The sequence below is a fragment of the Cervus elaphus genome, chromosome 22, assembly GCF_910594005.1.
Source record: "Cervus elaphus chromosome 22, mCerEla1.1, whole genome shotgun sequence".
Lineage (NCBI taxonomy): Eukaryota > Metazoa > Chordata > Mammalia > Artiodactyla > Cervidae > Cervus > Cervus elaphus.
This window is the reverse complement of record NC_057836.1, coordinates 4,336,669-4,347,138: the sequence shown is the minus strand read 5'-3', so window position 1 is coordinate 4,347,138 and position 10,470 is coordinate 4,336,669. Positions and strand designations below refer to the sequence as shown.

Here is a 10,470-nt window from a genome sequence, read left to right as displayed (position 1 = left end):
ACTGGTTTGATCTCCTTGCTGTCCAAGGGACTCTCAAGAGTCTTCTCCAACACCACAGTTCAAAAGCATCAATTCTTCGGCAGTCAGCCTTCTTTACGGTCCAACTCTCACATCCATACCTGATTACTAGAAAAACCATAGCTTTGACTACATGAATCTTTGCCTTAGAAAGCAGCTAGGAACTAAATATTTGTTGGGTGAATTTACCTAAACCTGCTCCCCTACCAGTCTGCCCATGACACCCAGAAGGCAAAGTTGACAAATTCAGTGTGGTTTTGTCAACATGGTGACCCCTCTAGTGGAATCTTAAGAGCAGCTGATGTTTGCTGCACCCCTGCTTTTTCCAAAGCATTTTGCTTGAACTGGTTCATGTGTAGCCTGACTACAACCTGTGGGCTACACAGTATAATCACACCCATTTGCAGGTGAGGAATTGAGACTGGGGTCAACGAGGTTGCTGGTCCGAGGTCACTCTGTGGGTCAACGGCGGAGTCAGGATTTGACACAACGTTGGCACCCGCCGATGTTTGCTGAAATAGCTCTTGGATGCTTTATTTAATCAGATGTCAAACAGACTCCACCCCCCAGTCGCTCCCACCCACCCACCCCCAAACCCCGCCCTCCCCACGCAGCACTTCTCTTGAATTCGGCACTGAAGGTCCTGTCTGCAGCCGTAGGTTGGTATCCGGAAGGGGAGTTTCCCACTCTCCCCTCATGCCGTGTAAATGGACCCACTGCCCTTTCCAAGCGGCTGATGCCCTGGTTGCTCCCAATCAGCGGTCAGCTCCGAGGTCATCACCTTCTTGGCCACCCACGGAACGCTCCAGCTTGTCAGCAGACTCACGATAAACGCCGTGTGGTTTTCCTCTGGGAGGGCACGGGCCAGACAGCGGTGGGGGGTGGCCCCCCGCAGAGGAGGCTGTCCCAGGGCGTCCCCCCTCCAGCCACCCTGCCCTGCCTGAGTCCCGGCCCCCTCTGAGGAGCCGGCTTTAATTGGTTCTGCATGGTGGTGTTATGGCTTATGTCGAAATCAGAGCGAAAGAATTCCGAGGAGAAGGCCGCTGTCGGGAACCACATGGTGACTCCCGGCTCCGCCTCCGCTAACCTGTTCCCAATTAGGGGCTTGAAAGGCTGCAGGCCGCCTGTTTGTTTGTGAAGCTCTTTGACCACATTCTGCCTCTGAAGCCGCTTTGTGGAGTTCCTGCTCATCTTTTCCTTTTTAAAATGCAGACGAAAAGAAGAGCCCCATGGAGGTGAGAAAGAGCAACGTCTCCCAGCACTATGATAAAACAGGTAACCGATGAGAACCGGCTGTATAGCGCGGGGAACTCTCCCCAGTGCTCTGTGGTGACCTGGATGGGGAGGAAATCCAGAAAAGAGGGGATGCCTCTATATGTACATCTGAGTCACTTTCTGTACAGCAGAAACTGAACACAACATTGTAGAGTGACTACACGCCAATAAAAATAAAAAAAGAACAAGGGCTCGCAGTCTGATCACTACATTGGGTTTGATGGGAAGGGTTGGAAAACGGTTAAGTTTTGTCCCTCTGCACTGGATCATGCCCAGTGGTCAGGCTGACAAGCTGACACTCCCTCAACTGGACGCTTCCAGACGTGCCTGGACACCGCGATTCATGAAAGAGCAAGCTGGAAAACTTGGGAAGAGGCAGCATTTTCTTCCCCAGCCTGGACACCATTTTTGCCATCTACCAAAATACACTCTGCTATATTTAGGCAGCGCTAGTAACAGGGCCCTCTCTCTCTTTCTCTCTTTTTCCCCTCAGGAATGTTTCTTGGTTTGTTTTTGTCATTTCATATTTTTCCCTACCACCTGGGGAAATCGTCAAGCACTTACATTCCTGAATCCATCTTTCCTGCTGCTAGCTAATTAAAATAAACCTCTGGCCAAATTAAGACCTTCTCATGGATTTTAGGGACGGGTGGGAAGCGCTTGTGCACGTTTCCCTGCCTTGGATGGGCTGTGAGTCGCTGGTGTTCCTGGGGAGTCGTCTCTGGGCTGAGCACCAGGCTGGTCGCCATCTGCACCTTTGTTCACGTCTTGTTACCGGGTGCCAGGGGGAGCTGTTATCATCATGCCAGGTTCGAGATGAGAAAGCCGAGCCCTGGCAGGTCAGGCCCCAGCCACAGCGGCTTGGGGACGCTGAGATCTGAATCCAGGCTTCTTTGACTCTAAGTTCCGTGTTGAACACGACACTCAGTCTGGGGCTGGAGACACTCACTGGGGACACTCACTTCCAAAGTTCTGTGGGTTCTAGCTTAGTGTGGAATTCCACTGGCCTTCACCTGGCCCTGGAAGCGTGCCCCCTGGAAGGGGCCTTGACCTGGGGGACCAAGGGGGCAGACCTTCCTCCTAATTCAATTCCCTACCCCTAACACCACACTGAGATGTCCACTTACGTTCCAGCCCTCGCCCTAAATGGTAGTGACAAAGAAGCCCTCTTCACCTTTCCCGGGGACCCCAGGACATCAGGCACAAATTAAAGACAGTCCCCAGCTGCCTCTCCTGATGGAAGGCTTGGCAGATTGGAAAAGGGCGTCCGCTCTCTGGATGGGTGCGGTCCCATGTCCAGGCATTCAGTTTGGCCCATTTGCAGTGGGCGGCATCCAGGCCACCACTCACCTCTTGGCCTGGCGTCATGTGCAGTAAACAGCTTCATGCTGGGCGGCCCTGACTTCCCTCGGCAAGGAGGCCATCAGTCACAAGTGCACGGTGTTCCGGAGCCTGCCACCCGGGACCCGTTCCAGTGACACGATGAGAGAAGAGGTCATATTGATCCATGCTCTGTGTGTGCCAGGCACTATTCTAAGCATGCCTAGTGGTATCAACTCATCAATCTGCACCGAGCCCCATGAGGCACATTCTCTTATCATCCCCATTTGACAGATGGGCAAACTGAGGTTGTCATTTGAAAATACAAGGGCCATGGGGCCAAGCCTCTTTAATTTTTATTTTTTGTATTATTTATTTTATGTCGTCATACAGCCAGTTAACAGTTGTGATAGTTTTGGGTGGACAGCAAAGGGACTCAGTCGTACATACACATGTACGCATTCTCCCCCAAACTCCCCTTCCATGCAGGCTGCCACATAACATTGAGCTGTGTTCCCTGTACTACACAGTAGGTCCTTGTTGGTGATCCATTTTGAATACAGCAGTGTGCACATGTCCATCCCAAACCCCCTAATTATCCCTTCCCCCGATCCTTCCACCTGGCAACCATAAGCTCCTTCTCTAAGTCTGTGATGTCCAAGCTCCTTTTTAAGTTTCTTTGTCTGTTTGGCTGAGTGCGGTCCTGTCTGCAGCATGTGGTATCTTCCCTGCATCACGTGGAGTCTTTCGTTGCAATGCATGGACTCTCTAGAGGCGGCACACAGGCTCCAGGGTGCGTGGGCTCAGTAGTTGTAGTACTCAGGCTTAGTTGCTCTGAGACATGTGGGATCTCAGTTCCCTGACCAGGGACTGAACCCACGTCCCCCGCATTGGAAGGCAGATTCTTAACCACTGGGCCACCAGAAGCAGCCCCTTAAGCTTCTTTACACACATCTGACCGGTCCCTCTGCCCAGTCCTCTGGGCACCCCTCTGTATAACATCGGAGCAGGCGGGTGTGGTCCAAACCCTCCGTGGGCAGGCTCCTGCCTGTCACTGCAGCCACATCCCAGTGGGCCCTGCCCACCCTGCCCCAGTTGTACTCCAAACCCTCCCCATACAAGGCCTTTCCGCGGTTGTCTGTCCATCCAGTCTGCCTGGCAAACCCCTCTTCTTTATCTTTCAGTATGCGCACTTGAGCATCGGTATTTTTGGTCTCTGTTCAGACCAGCTCCCTCCTTCCTTCCTTCGGGTCTGCGGGTCCCACCGTGTACGTCTGTCACGGGATGCCTGGCAGCTTCTCAGTGCTCACAGCCCGCCTCCTGCAGTCAATAGTGGGTCCTAGGAGACAGGCCTGGCTGCTGTGGGCAGGGTTTGGCAGAGAAGGGCCCCATCTCTCTCTTCCCTGCATCCCCCTCCTAGACCAGAATTCCAGGTTAGGCTCCTGTCAGAGATTCAGACCTAATGTTTGTTGTAAACAGCATCTTTCTGGATCTGATGGCTGCAAGATTCTAGTCTGTCTGCTCTCATACTTGTTTGGTGCCCCTGGCTTGCTGGCGTCCTGGGCCTGTGTGAAATGATCCTGCAGAGGCCTGGAGGGAAAGCACAAAGACACGTAAATCATGTGGACGTTCCATTCATTTCAATGAACCAGAGGCCAGGATCTTGGCAACGCACCAGGAAAGGCCCAGGAAGATGTTTGGTGAGTGAGCCTCAGCCTCGAACTTCCTCCCAGGAGACACATTTGGGTTAATGGGGACAGCATCCTGTGAGTCCAGGGTAGGGGCTTTCTGACTTGAGAGGAGCCCTAAGTAGGAAACTCTTACTCTCCTAAACACCTCATTCTGAAATCACACCATGCTTGCCTTCTACGGGGGCTCCCCTCAAAGGCTCAGCAGGTAAAGGATCCACCAGCAGTGCAGGGGATGGGGGAGACGTGGGTTCAATTCCTGAGTCAGGAATTGGGTCATTCCTCGGTGGAGGAAATGGCAACTCATTCCAGTGTTCTTGGCTGAAAAACCCCACGGACAGAGGAGCCTGGCGGACTACAGTTCATGGGGCCGTAAAGAGTTGGACATGACTGAGCACGCACGCATGCCTTCTATGACTGCAAGAGGTGTGAACTGGGTGTAATACCCAAGTTCCTGGTGGGTTTTCCAAACACCACAGCAGTGTGGCATTCTGGGTCACGGTCTGTGGCTTATGGAGGGTGGCTGGGTGGCACCCACATGCAGGCCCCCATTGCCACGAAGTGCTGACCCACCTGGCAACGTAAGGTCGTGCCCACTGAGGCTCCAGCTGCTGAGAAACATTAAGCTTGGCAGCTCTGCCTACTTGTGTGGTCAGTCAGTTTTGGGGAGTGGTGGCTGAAGACATGGAGAGAAGTTAATGATTTAAGAGCTATGTAGGGGACTCCGCTGGTGGTCCAGTGGTTACGAATTCGCCTTCCAATGTAGCGGAAATGGGTTCGATCCCTGGTCTGGGAACTAAGACCCCACATGCTGCAGGGTAGCTAAGCCTGTGGGCTGTAACTACCCACGCTCTAGGGCCCGTGCTCCGCGACACGGGAAGCTAAGGCAGGGAGAAGCCCGAGGACCACCGCAGAGAGTAGCCTCCACCCCCCACAACTGGAGAAAGCCTCTGCACAGCAACGGAGAGCCGTGTGCTGCTGCCAGGACCCAGCGCAGCCAAAAATAAATAAATACACATTTTAAACAACAACATGGAGTGCCGCGGGCAACTGCACAGAGAGGGAGGAAGCGGAGGGACCCTTAGCTTCTTTCTGGCTCAGCCGCTGGCTGGTGGAGGCGTCTTTCACAGAGGACGGGGACACAGGAGGCAAGCCAGGTGGGGTGAAAGCCTGTGTATTAGCCGCTAGCGCTGCCGTCACAGGGTACTGCAGGCCGGGGGAGCTGAAATGCAGATGCAGATCTAGACACGTTTATCGTCTCTCGGTGCTGGAAGCGGGAAGTTCAAGGTCAAGGTGGCTGCAGGTTGGTTCCTGCTGAGGCCTCTCTCCTTGGCCCACAGCTGGGCGTCTTCTTGAGTCCTTACACAGTCATCCTCCTGTCTTTGTGTCCTGATCCCCTCTTCTTAGAAGGACACCAGGCTTCCCTGGAGGCTCAGCTGGTAAGGAATCCGCCTGCAATGCAGGATATCTGGGTTCAATCCTGGGTTGGGAAGATCCCCTGGAGAAGGGAAAGGCTACCCACCCCAGTATTCTGGCCTGGAGAGTTCCATGGACTGTATAGTCCGTAGGGTCATAGAGAGTAGGACACGACTGAGTGACTTTGACTTTCATATTGCATTAGGACCCACCCTAACGATCTCATTTTAACTTAATCACCTCTTTGAAGACCCGTATCTGCAAGTGCGGTCCCGGTCTGAGGATTAGGACTCCAACAGATGAATCTTGGAAAGACACAGTTCAGCCTGTAACAGGATACATTTAGCTTTTTTCCCTTCCTTTTTGGCCATGCCATGTGGCACGTGAGATCCTTATCCCCCAACCAGAGATCAAAGCCGTACCCGCTGCGGGGAAGTGCAGTGTCTTAGCCCCTGGACCACCATGGAAGCCCCAGTGCATGTATTTTTAAACAGATTGAGTCCTGGGGACCCTGAAAACACCCAAGAAGCCATGTTGGATGTGTATGTCTGGGTTCAGAGGGAAGGGCTTGGCTGGGGCTGTGAATTGGTGGGGGAGTGCTCAGTGGTACAGAAATGGTAACTGGGGCCACAGGGGCGGAGGAGTCCATCCAGGAGAGAGAGTGGAGGGAGAAGAGATCCAGGACCAAGCCCCCAGCAGCACAACACGGGACAGGCGGGTGAGGCTGTGGCTGGTGGGACCAGAGACGATCCCGGGGAGGGTGGGGTCACAGAAGGGACCCCAAGAAAGAGACTGCAGGTGTTCAGTCATCCTTTTGAACAGGTGCCCTGATTTCCATGCAGCCCTCTTTCTCTTTCCTGTCTCCCACAAGATGGCAGACGGCTTGGGTCAGGGACTTACTCTTACTTTTATCCAAGCCCCCCTCCCACCCCATCTCGCCCCAGGGCCTGGTTCAGGATTAGAATAAAAATTGAAATCTGAACATCCATTTCCAGTTTTCCTTAGGCAAGTATAAATTTCTGTTTTCATGAAATCAGCCTAGCCCTGGGAGTTAAAGGTGGGTAACTCTGTCCTCTGACGGCAAGAGGCTCCCGTGCCCCCCCAAGGCAATCCCGTGGCAGCAAGCGACCGTGAGCTAAAATGAAACACCCAGATGTGATGTTCGACTTGGAAGGGGGAAGAAACCCGGCAGTGCTCACTGTGGCTTTGTCTGGCTTTTAAACACCGATTGGTCAAAGTGAGTGATGCTTTCCAGATGCTCCTGGCTGCCCCAGCCAGGAGTCCGGCTGGCCAGCTGGGCCCCCTCTGCGGGCCTCTCTCCAGCCCAGCCTCCCTCGCAGACAGACGGCCTGCCTCAGGCCGGCTTCCACCGCCTGGCTGGAGCTGCGGGGCTGTGGCCTCGCTTCCTGCTGCAGGGTGGGGGCTGGGCGGATGGTCCCCAAGGCCCCTTCCAGCTCTAACAGGCAGCAGTTGTGTGCCTCCTGGGCCAGCCCTCGAGGACCCCCACGGGGGAGCGGTAATGAAGCCTTTTATTGAAGACTGAATGCTGGGAAAGATTGAAGGCAAGAGGAGAAGGGGACGACAGAGGATGAGATGGTTGGACGGCATCATTGACTTGATGGACATGAGTTTGAGTAAGCTCTGGGAGTTGGTGATGGACAGGGAGGCCTGGAGTGCTGCAGTCCACGTGGTCGCAAAGAGTCGGACACGACTGAGTGACTGAACTGAACTGATATGAAAAGTGCTTGGTGATCTTCTGGGACACTGCCCCACACGTCTGTCCCCAGATGCCGGCCCAGCCAGCATTCTCCGGGCAGGGCTGCCTGGATAATGTACTCCTGGTGACGTCAGCCCCTCCTCCACCTTCACCCCACCCCTCCCCCACCCTCACCCCACCCCTCCCCCTGAGCTGCTGTCTTTTGGAGTTTATCAGACTTTGATGTAAGTCAATGAACAGGCTTCTTCTCCTAGAGTAACTGTCTCAGATTCTTACACTTGAATTGGTGAGACATCTATGTTTGAATTCCTTTCAAACTTCTAACTTCAAAATAATTGTAGACTCGCAGGAAGTTGCAAAAATATCACAGGGAGACATTTCTGCTTCTGTAAAGATAGAGTCCATGTACTTTTCCCTATTCCTCCCACTAAGTACAGCTGAAAATTATGAATGCTTTATATAAAGCTAAAGATGGAGGGCAGGAGGAGAAGGGGGCGACAGAGGATGAGATGGTTGGATGGCATCTTTGACTCAATGGACATGAGTTTGAGCAAGCTCCAGGAGATGGTGAAGGACAGGAAAGCCTGGTGTGCTACATGGTGTGCACATGCGACACGAGGTCGCAGAGGGTCAGACACCACATAGATACTGAACAACAATAACAACAACAATATGAGAAGACTCTTAAAGGGGGAAAGAAGCAGGTGGGCTGAGTAGGGACCTCAGGACCCGAGGAATTGCACATCAGCCAGTTCGCCGGGTTTTCTTTTGCCTCATGTATCCCCTGGAGAAGGATAAGGCAACCCACTCCAATATTCTTGCCTGGAGAATTCCATGGACAGAGGAGCCTGGCGGGCTACAGTCCAAGAGGTCACAAAGAGCCAGACACGACTGAGCGACTGAGACACACACATCCCGGACTTGGAGGTGGAAAAGCTGGTGTTTGAAAACGCCAACAGGCACAGAAAAACAAAAGCCTGTCTCCTGGGCCAAAGGACCAGGAAAGGGCAGCCAAGCAAGACAGAAATCTTTTAGACAATCACTGCCCTACTTTAACTAAACACACAGAAGAAAACACAGCCCCGCCCACACCAGACTCTAATGAGGTGTTCCAACGTCCCCACTGGGCTAGTGTCAGAGAACTGAGTGGGGAGCCAGGCCTTTCACCTCTGCCAGCTGGAAACGAGGCCCCCTCTCTTGTGGTGTCTGTAGAGACACGTGGGGAGTCCAGAATTCCACCCCAAGCTGGCAAGTAACAAATCATCTCTCCTCCTCCCCACTGGGGTTTTGTCAGAGGAGGCCGGGCAGAGAGTCAGGCCGGTCACATTGGCCCAGTGGTAACAGGGACACTCCTCCGCCCTCGACATGTGTCCAGGTGGAGACAGGAACCCAAGCCCTTCCGCCCGCCCCAGCCAGGGAGATCTCGGTGGAGGCTAGGGGAGCGCCCACACCCCCGCCAGCGGTAGTGAGGAGCACATGGGTGCCAGCAAAGGCCAGGCGGGAAACCAAGATTTCTATCTCCACTTGGCAGACACCCCCCTACCCCACCCCACCTCCTCTGCCAGAGCAGAGGGAGTGGAAACCAGCTGAAAAAGAAGCTTTAAATAAGATCCAGGGGGCTTCGCTGATGGTTCAGATTCTCTAATCTGCCTGCCAATGCAGCAGACAAGGGGTTCAATCCCAGATCCAGGAAGATCCCACATGCTGCAGAGCAACAAAGCCCATGCCCCACAACTATTGAGCCTGGGAGCTGCGACTACTGAAGCCCACACCCCCCTAGAGCCCATGCTCCACAAGAGAAGTCCCCACAGTAAGAAACCTGCCCGCCACAACTGGAGAGTGGCCCCCGCCCACCGCAATTAGAGAAACATCCCACACAGCAACAATGACCCAGCATAGCCAAAAATAAATAACTACAATTTTTTTAAAGAAGTCAAAAAATAAAAAAAGAAGTACTGGAATTTCAGGATAGTAATCAAAAAAGAAAAAAAATGAGATCCAGAAGTGCATATGTAGTATGAGAATGTCCAAGTTTCAAATAATTAAAATCACTCACTTTGCCAAGAACCAGAAAGATCTAAAACTGAATGGACAAAAGATAGTAAACAGAGCTCAACCCTGAAATGACAGGGATGTTAGATTGTCCCACAAAGATTTCAAAGCACTTATGACAATATGCTCAAAACAAATGAAAAAGTAGAAAGTCTCAACAAAGATGTATCAGACATAAAAAGGGAAGCATCTGTGAGCTGAAAGACAAAACAATAAAAATTACACAATATGAATACTTGAGAGATGATAGATTGGAAAAAAATTAACAGAACCTTGGGGACCCAAGGGACTATGACAGAAGATCTAATATTTTTACATGAAGTCCTGGGAGGAGAAGAGAAAGAGAGTAGGGGCTGAAATAGTAACAAAAAACTTCCCAGATTTGGCAATAGCCATAAACTCATACATTTAAGAAGCTAAGAAAACTCCAAATGTGATAAGCACAAAGAAATCCAGACCAGGACACACTGTAGTCAAAATTCTAAAACCTAAAGATAAAGGAAAAAATCTTGAAAGCAACGAGAGAGAAATGGCACTTTACTGGTAGAAGAAACAATTCAAATTATACCAGATTTCTCATCAGAATTAATGGATATCAGGAAGAAGTAGCACAACTTTAATAAGGGCTAGAAGAAAAATTCAAAATTCTATACTCAGAGAAAATATTCTTTAGAAATTAAGGGAAAATCAAGACTTTATAAGATGAAGGAAAACTCAGAGGAGAGAAATTTTTGTCAGTTAACCTAAAAGAATTTCTGAAGCAATTTTTATAAACAGAAAGGAAACAATAAAACAGGAAAAACAGGAAAGTAAGAAAAAATATAGGAAAATACAATAAGTTTTCATTTTTCTCTTGAATTTTCTAAATTATGTTTGACATTGAAGCAAACACAATTTGCTTCAATGAAAACCACAGTCACAGAAAACTGATCAAACTGATCACATGGACCACAGCCTTGTCTAACTTAATAAAACTATGAGCCA

The 10,470-nt window shown here is 51.3% G+C and overlaps 1 long non-coding RNA gene across 1 annotated transcript; it reads right to left on the bottom strand.

Moving 5' to 3' along the window:
• Positions 1-2,952: 2,952 nt before the first annotated feature.
• Positions 2,953-5,173, bottom strand: LOC122680335. The gene is made up of 2 exons (XR_006336678.1): positions 4,289-5,173; positions 2,953-4,203 (listed from the first exon to the last, which is right to left on the bottom strand). It is a non-coding gene; the product is annotated as an uncharacterized LOC122680335 (long non-coding RNA).
• Between the last annotated feature and the right edge of the window lie 5,297 nt (positions 5,174-10,470).